The following is a 9,310-nucleotide window of genomic DNA, read 5'->3' on the forward strand; positions in this document are numbered from 1 at the left end:
GTTGTTTCGTCTAGTTTGCAGATCATGAATTCAATTAGTCGATCCCACCCTCCAATAAAACATTAGAAACCCTTCTATTTCAAATGTTATATATATATATATATATATATATATATATATCTATATATATATATATGTGTGTGTGTGTGTGTGTGTGTGTGTGTGTGTGTATATATATATATATAATATATATATATATATTTTTGAAGGGTGAAGAAACAACCGAAAACACTATCTGTGTTCCCTTTGCACCTCTCCGTGCAAATGCTAGTTTACTCTTTGTTTGGATAAGATTTTGACTTGAAAATTTCAAAGGCAAAGCTCGTGTTCGAATTTTTTAAAGCTCGAGAACCTCTTCGAAATTAAAGCCAAGTTCTAAAACTTTGAAGTGCAAAAATTATATTCAATTTTTCATGTTCAACAATAATTAATATTTTTTAAATTATGTTTGAATTTTTAAATGATGAATTATTTAGTAAATCTAAAAAAAATATAACTATTTTACAATCAATATTGAGGAAAGATTGTAACGCTTATTTTAGTAGTATTGAAAATGATTCTAACATTCATTCCATATTGATATTAATATTTAAAAAACAAAAAACAAAAAATTATATATAATATTATATTATAATATATATATATATATATATATATATATTTATATATATATATATATATATATATATTATAATATAATATATATATATATATTATATATATTATAAATATATAATATATATAAATATATATATATATATAATAAAAATATATATATATATATATATATATATATCTAAAGGTGGTATAAGAGGAAGGGGTTATCTATAACTTCAAAGTAAATAAAGAAATAAACTATTCTTGGGCATTGGCTTTTTAGCAAATAATCTCATTGAAGGGTATGGGTTGCTACACAGTCTAATGCTGGAGAAAGAAACAAAGATTGAAAAATTGGTGGTAATAGGTGATTCCTTGATAATTATCCAACACTCCGTGCTTGGAACATTACCAAAATAGTGCAAGTTAAGAGGTATCATAGAAATTATCCAAGCTCCGAAACCATCCTTTTCCAAGTTCAACTTTTATCATGTCTTGAGATTGTATAATGTTAAAGTAGATATCTTGCTAAGAAAGGTGTAAAACAGGAAGAAGGGTTCCTTGTTCACAATGGCAACCCCTCAATTTCTCCCATCCCTTAACTATGGCATTGTTTGAATTAAAAAATGATATTTGTGGAACAAAGAGGACCACAAAAATCAACATGGCTCCCCCTCCCAAAGTGCATCATACACAACACAATATTAATGTCAATTTAATTGGACTTGAATGCATAAGCATGGACAAAGGCCTAAGGAATCCTATCATCATTTTGTCATCATCATTTTATCCCTTGATCGTGTGCTCCTGAGCCATTGATGATAGAGTAATAGGACATATTTTATTGTGCAGAGAAAGCAATAAGCCCTATATGCATTGCTTTGTATTCATGGTTGAAATGATAGATATTAACATTTATTATGATGGATTTCTTTGATGTGGTCTTGATGAGGCAGAGAAGGTGTGGTTACTCTAGGGGGTTTGGAGACTAGGATAAGATCCTTTGTGTGTTTCGTCTTCTTGATTCCTCCACCATTAGCGCATTCAAGAGATATATAATTTGGTTGCCAACTTTCTAGAATCGGTGGTATCCTGTGGTAGTGGTCTCAAAGCTTGCAAGGAGCTCCCAACACCAACTATGAATTGAATCTCATATATCTTAGGAAGGTAATTCATAAATTTTCCATATCAATAAGAATTTATTTGTCTTTCAAGTAGCAGAGACGAGACTTTTCATGCATGTCTTGTGTATATTTTCACTGTAGATTCAACAACTTAGGTGATTTTCTAAAACATAAGACAAGAACCTACTCTTCTCTTCAAAGGAAACCAAAATTGATTGATGAAAACAATAAGAAGAAAAGTAATAATATAAATCACACATAACACAATATTACTCTGGGGAAAGAAACTACTAAAAATCCTGACTATCTATATTGCATTAACCAGAAGATCGGACAAGAAAATACAATGCTTTTTCAACCCGAACAATTCCTGCACAAGTAGAATATATCTCTTTGCTTCCTAGGCAAGTCTTGGATGAATACAATATGCTCAAATCAACCTTGACCTCAACTTGCACAAGTATATTATATCCTGCGCCTGACTGAATTCCTTTGACTAATACTTAGCCAAATTACTAACCTTCCAAGCTCCTAATTCCTTGCACAATTCCTGAGAGAATTAGCCCATATTTAATTGGGAAATTCCTCATCCATAACTGTGCAATCCATCATAGGCCTTCTATTGACTGCATGCACCATCTGTACAACTCGGAAAATTATACAACTGATAGTACATTGTACTTGAAATTTAATCTGAACTGGATCTTCCTCTGAACTGACATGCATGAGTTATTTATGAAGGAATTATTAGTTAACTGATTGATCAATGCATGTGAACTAAATCCAATTTAATTCACTTGACCACTCACTAGTTCCTCCAACAGTTAGAACTAGTTTAACTGAATTTAACTCAATTAAACTGAATTAAATAATTACCACTCAATAAGAACTCAACCTGAGCCCCTAAAATTTATGGATCACTCTACATGATAATAAATAGATTTCCAACTCGAATTTACTAAGCCAACCAAGTCAACTTAACTTAGTTAATTGCTATAAGTTGCTATGAGAATAGAATTACAATTTAATTCCTAATTTCATTCAAAGACAAATTAAATTAGGATTTTTCTAGATGTTATTTTTAACATTTCTTGCAATTTTCAACACAATCCCTCTCAACAAGAAAAGAATTCAACTCTATCCTGATTTGGTACCTTTGGAATGTTTTGCATGCAACACTTCTCTCTAGTGTTTGTTGCTTCTGCAACTTCTAAAATTGAAAAAGCATCCAAACTGAATTAGTATGATCCATATGTCATTAGGGGAATTTTGAGGTCTAAAATGGGCCTCCTAAGAAAAATGTACAACCAAAATAAACTTTATAAGAACCAATAGGATTCAAGATGATGATGTCAATCACGGGGATGATTCACCATTTTTGGAGTAAAAAAGTAAAAAGATTAAAAAATAATAAAATAAAAAATTACTTTTCAACTCGTATTTTTAACTTATCTCCCTAAGGTTTTACTCAAATTTGGATAAAAAAATTAATTCCTCATCCAAAGAGTAACCATGTTGCATACTTTCGATGGACCCTGCTACACAAAAAATGAGAAATACATGAAAAAATGTGATTGCAATCACATTTTTCATGTATTTCTCATTTTTCGTATAGCGGGGTCCATCAAAAGTATGAAATATGGGTACTCCTTGGATGAGTTATCAAATTATGCATCCAACGAGTGTTTCTACTCGAAATGTGAGTAAACCCATAGGTATATAAGTTGAAAATACGAGTCGAAAAAGAGGTTTTTATTTTTCCCCTCTAAAATTTGATGATGTAATCTAATCTTATTTTATTATTTCCACTATTATTTTATAGTTTCCTTAGGAGACCCATTTTGTACCTCAAAATTCTCCTAATGCATCAGAGTCTTTGACTAGTACGAGTTATTGCACTGTCTACTGAAAACTCTGCGTTGTTGTTGACTTTGCACTGTGCCATCTGCACTGTTGCCAACTCTACTCTGCACTCTCTAGTATCTGACTGCTGCTAGTCTTTGCCTCTGTCACTACAACATCTTACTACATCAACTGCCACCGATTCATCCTACTACTGTGTAATGTGGGCTCTCGTAGTAAGGTAATTATCCATGAGACAAAACATCTCAATGGACCCTGCCCAAATTTCTGCACTCTTAGGACTATTACTTCACATCGTCCCACCTCTCACTTGGAGGTATGGTTTCATGTGCTCCCTCTTTCCACTTGGCTCGAAATTTCCCCCTACTGGAGGTCTCTGCTTGACTGGATGTCTCCACTCGGTCTCCTCTCTGCTTCTCCAATTGTGGCTGCTCCACAACTTCCTGAGGCTTCTTCTAAGGCTGCATGTTGAGAGGTAATTCATGCTCCCTCTCAACCACCAAGTCCCTAACCTTTGCCTTTCTCCTCAAATATATGCATGCATCTTGTACCTCAAGTGCATACAGGTTCTTGAATCGCACACCGATCTATTTCACATGTCCCATGGCAGCGTGTCAAAGGAAAATCTTTCCTTTTTTAAATATCAAATCGTATGGGCACTCTGGAAACTAGATCTGCTCTGTAACTATCCCACTGTCACAAAATTTTCTGAAAAAAAGAGTTGATTTTAAATCGGCAATATCTCCCTCATTTGAAATCTGATTGAGCCAATTTGTTTTTTTAATTTGGTTATTTTTTTGCAAGGAATCCAGATCTGCTATTTTTTTTTAAAATTTTGCACAAAAAATTTCAAATCTGCTATGCAAACTCGCCGCCCAAAAAATTCGTGCTTTGATACCATGTAGATTTTAATTGTAGATTCAACAACTTATGTTATTTGCTAAACCACAAGATAAGAATCTACTCTACTCTTCAGTTGAAACCAAAATCGATCGATGAAAACAATAAACATAAAAGGAAGAATATCAATCACACATAACACAATATTTCTCTGGGGAAAGTAACTGCTAAAAAGCCCGACTATCTATATTGCATTAACCAAAAGATCTGACAAGAAAATACAATTCTTGTTCAACCTGAACAATTCCTGCACAATCTATCTCTCTCCTTCCTAGGCAAGCCTCAGATGAATACAATATGCTCTGCTCAACCTGCTCAACCTGCAGAAGTATTTTCTATTAGCCCATATTTAATTGGGAAATTCTTCATCCACAACTACACAATCCATCATAGGTCATCTATTGATTTCATGCACCATCTGTACAACTCAAAAAATTATATAACTGATAGTACACTGTCTCTGAACAATAATCTCAACTAGCTCTTCCTTTGAATTAACATGCTTAAGTTATTATGAGTGAATTATTAGTTAACTGATTGATCACTGCATGTGAATTAAATTCAATTTAATTCACTTGACCACTCACTAGTTCCTCCAATAGTTAGAACTAATTTAACTGAAACTGAATTAAATAATTACAACTCAATAAGAACTCAACGTGGGCCCCTAAAATTTAGGGATCACTCTACATGACTCTATATAAACTTCCAACTCGAATTTACTAAGCCAACTAAGTCAACTTAACTTAGTTAATTGCTATAAGTTTCTGTGAGAATAGAATTACAATTTAATTCCTAATTTAATTCAAGGACAAACTAAATTAGGATTTTTCTAGATATTATTTTTAACATTTCTTGCAATTTTCAACACAATCCCTTTGAACAAGAAAAGAATTCAACTCTATCCCGATCAGGTACCTTTGGAATGTTTTGCATGCAACACTTCTCTCTAGTGTTGTTGCTTTTGCAACTTCTGAAATTGAAAAAGCATCCAAACTAAATCAGTATGATGCATTTGTCATTAGGGGAATTTTGAGGTCTAAAATGGGCGTCCTAAGAAAAATGTACAATGAAAATAAAATTTATAAGAACCAATAGGATTCAAGATGATGATGTCAACCATGGGGGATGATTCACCTTTTTTGGAGTAAAAAGGTAAAAAGATTAAAAAATAATAAAGTAATAAAACTATTTTTTCAACTCATATTTTCAACCTATCTCCCTAAGGTTTTACTTAAATTTCAAGTGAGAGCACTCATTGAATGAAAAAATTAATTTCTCATCCAAGGAGTACCCATATTCCAACTTTTGATGGACCCTGCTACACGAAAAATGAGAAATACATGAAAAACGTGATTTGCAATCACGTTTTTCATGTATTTCTCATTTTTCGTGTAGCAGGGTCCATCAAAAGTATGGAATATGGGTACTCCTTGGATGAGGAATCAAATTATGCATCCAACAAGTGTTTCTGCTTGAAATTTGAGTAAACCCATAGGGAGATAAGTTGAAAATACAAGTTGAAAAAATAGTTTTTGCTTTTTCCCCTCTAAAATTTGATAATGTAATGTAATCTTATTTTATTATTTCCACCATTATTTTATAATTTTCTTAGGAGGCCCATTTTAGACCTCAAAAATTCCCCCAATGCACCAGAGTCTCTGATTGGTACTGGCTACTGCAGTGTCTACTAAAAACTCTGCGCTGCTACTGACTCTGCACTGTGCCATCTGCACTGCTACCAACTCTTCTCTGCACTCTCTATTATCCAACTGCTGCTAGTCTCTGTCTCTGTCACTATGAAATCTTACTGCATCAACCATCACTAATCCATCTTTCTGTTGTGTACTGTGGGCTCCCGTAGTAAGGTAATGATCCATGAGACAAAACATCTTAATGGACCCTGCCCAAATTTCTGCACTCTTGGGACTATTACTTCACTTTGCCCCACTTCTCACCTAGAGGTATGGTTGCATGTGCTCCCTCTTCCCACTTGACTCGAACTTTCCCTTACTGGAGGTCTCTGCTTGGGTGGATGTCTGCACTTGGTCTCCTCTCTGCTTCTCCAATTATGGTTGCTCCACAACTTCCTTAGGTTTCTTCTGTGGCTACATGTTGAGAGGTAATCCATGCTCCCTCTCAACCACCGAGTCCCTAACCTTTGCCTTGCTCCTCAAAGCTTTGCATGCATCTTGTACCTCAATTGCATACAGGTTCTTGACTCGCACACAGATCTGTTTCACTTGTCCGATGGCGATGTGTCAAAGGAAAACGTTTCCTTTGTTAAATATCACATCGTATATGCACTCTGGAAACTTAGATCCGCTCTGTAACTATCCCGCTGTCAGAATTTTTTCTAAAAAAATGAGCTGATTTTAAATCGGTGATATCTCCCTCATCCGAAATCCGATTCAGCAGATTTGTTTTTTGAACTTGGGTTTTTTTTTGCAAAGAATCCAGATCTGCTATTTTTTTGTTGAAAAATTTGCACAAAAAATTTCAAATCTGCTATGAAAATGCACCGCCCAAAAAATTCCTGCTTTGATACCATGTATATTTTAACTATAGTTTCAACAACTTATGTGATTTTCTAAAACACAAGACAAGAATCTACTATACTCTTCAATGGAAACCAAAATTGATTGATGAAAACACTAAGCATGAAAGGAAGAATATCAATCACACATAATACAATATTTCTCTAGGGAAAGCAACTACTAAAAAGCTTGACTATCTATATTGCATTAACCAAAAGATCTGACAAGAAAATACAATGCTTGTTCAACCCGAACAATTCCTGCACAAGTACAATCTATCTCTCTATTTCCTATGTAAGCCTTGGATGAATACAATATGCTCTACTCAACCTTGAACTCAACCTGCACAAATATTTTCTATCATCTACCTGTATGCCTTCCTTTGGTCAATACTTAGCCAATTTTCTAGCCTTCCAAGCTCCTACTTCCTTGCTCAATTCCTGAGAGAATTAACCCATATTTAATTGGGAAATTCTTCATCCACAACTGTGAAATCCATCATAGGCCATCTACTGATTGCATGCATCATTTGTACAACTTGGAAAATTATACAACTTATAGTACACTCTCCCTGAACTCTAATCTCAACTGGGTCTTCCTCTGAACTGACATGCATGAGTTATTGTGAGTGAATTATTAGTTAATTGATTGATCATTGCATGTGAATTAAATCCAATTTAATTCACTTGACCACTCACTAGTTCCTCCAATAGTTAGAACTAGTTTAACTGAATTTAACTTAGTTAAACTGAATTAAATAATTACAACTCAATAAGAACTCAACCTGGGACCCTCAAATTTAGGGATCACTCTACATTAATCTAGATAGATTTCCAACTCGAATTTACTGAGCCAACTTAGTTAACTGCTACAAGTTTCTATGAGAATAGAATTACAATTTAATTCCTAATTTAATTCAAAGACAAATTAAATTAGGATTTTTCTATATGTTATTTTTAACATTTCTTGTTGCAATTTTCAACATCTTGCTGTCACTGCTATGGTGTAAAGTTTTAATTTGGAAAGTGATGGTATGGAAAATTATGGGGACAATTGCTCCTCAATGTCAACCATTTAAGGCACCCTTGATGTTGTGGCTCTATTCTTGTCTTAATTATCTGAGTTATTTATGTAAGGAGAGGTGCATGGGCTTACTAACACGTAATGTTTCATCATTCATGAGTCCCTAACAATTGGACACCTAGTCATGAATTTACAATGTGGGAAACCTGAGATATAGGAATTTCTTGTGAATTTATTGCAATGGAATTGTTGAAGCAGTTAATGGATAGGATGGTGGAAAACAAAGAACTTATGTGTACCAAACTAAATCGGGTCTCTGTTATTGTGTTGACAACAATGGAATTATCGATAGAAGACAAAATTTTGCAGAGGTGATTAGAGGTTGAGACAGATTGTCTTTGCTAGAAATTGGAGGATCTGTGTGCAACAATTAAATCCTTCTCTTTATATATCCTTCACTCTAGATGAGGAAGTGTAGGAAATGTAATAAAATTAGATTTCAATGTACCTTTTATATTACACAATAACTCTAGTACTTGGTGGAACTTGCATTAATTTTGCTACATGCTGTAAGTTTTGTATAATCTTGCTGGTCTTTTAGAAAGTGTACCCCTCCAAAGACGAGTCATCTATTAGACAAGTTAAGAGTCAAACATATATGATAGATGACAATGTTGATGAGTTTATAATTATTAGATTAATTAACGGCTTAGCAAGAATACTATTTGTTTGTTTTTTAATAATATTGGAATTATAAATATAGATTATTTAACATATATAACTTATGGATTTAATTTCATTATATTTAAATAAGAAATTAAAATGATATATTATTCGTTTTTAGATATGCATATTTATCTATAAAAAACAAATAGAGATGATCTAGTTTACCAATAGACCATTAGATTTAAATAATTAATAAATTAAATATACAATGACCTAATGTAACTAAATTCTAAGAATAGTAGTAATTTAATACTATTTGTTTGTATTTAGATAATATGGGAATAATAATAAATATAGATTATTTAATAAATATAATTTATTAATTTAATGATCATTATATTTAAATAATAAATATGGATTATATAAATATTATATATTATTCATTATTAAACGAATACATTTAGTTAACAAATGAATTCTTTTAATATATAAGGTACCTGATTTAGCTTATTTCTAATAAATTTTATATTATTTGGTTTTAGTTATACACATACATTTATTTAAATTATCAATTGAATTCTTTTAATATAATATATTATT

Source organism: Pinus tabuliformis, chromosome 7 (assembly GCF_031772625.1).
Source record: "Pinus tabuliformis cultivar Carrire ecotype Pingquan chromosome 7, CPIR1, whole genome shotgun sequence".
Lineage (NCBI taxonomy): Eukaryota > Viridiplantae > Streptophyta > Pinopsida > Pinales > Pinaceae > Pinus > Pinus tabuliformis.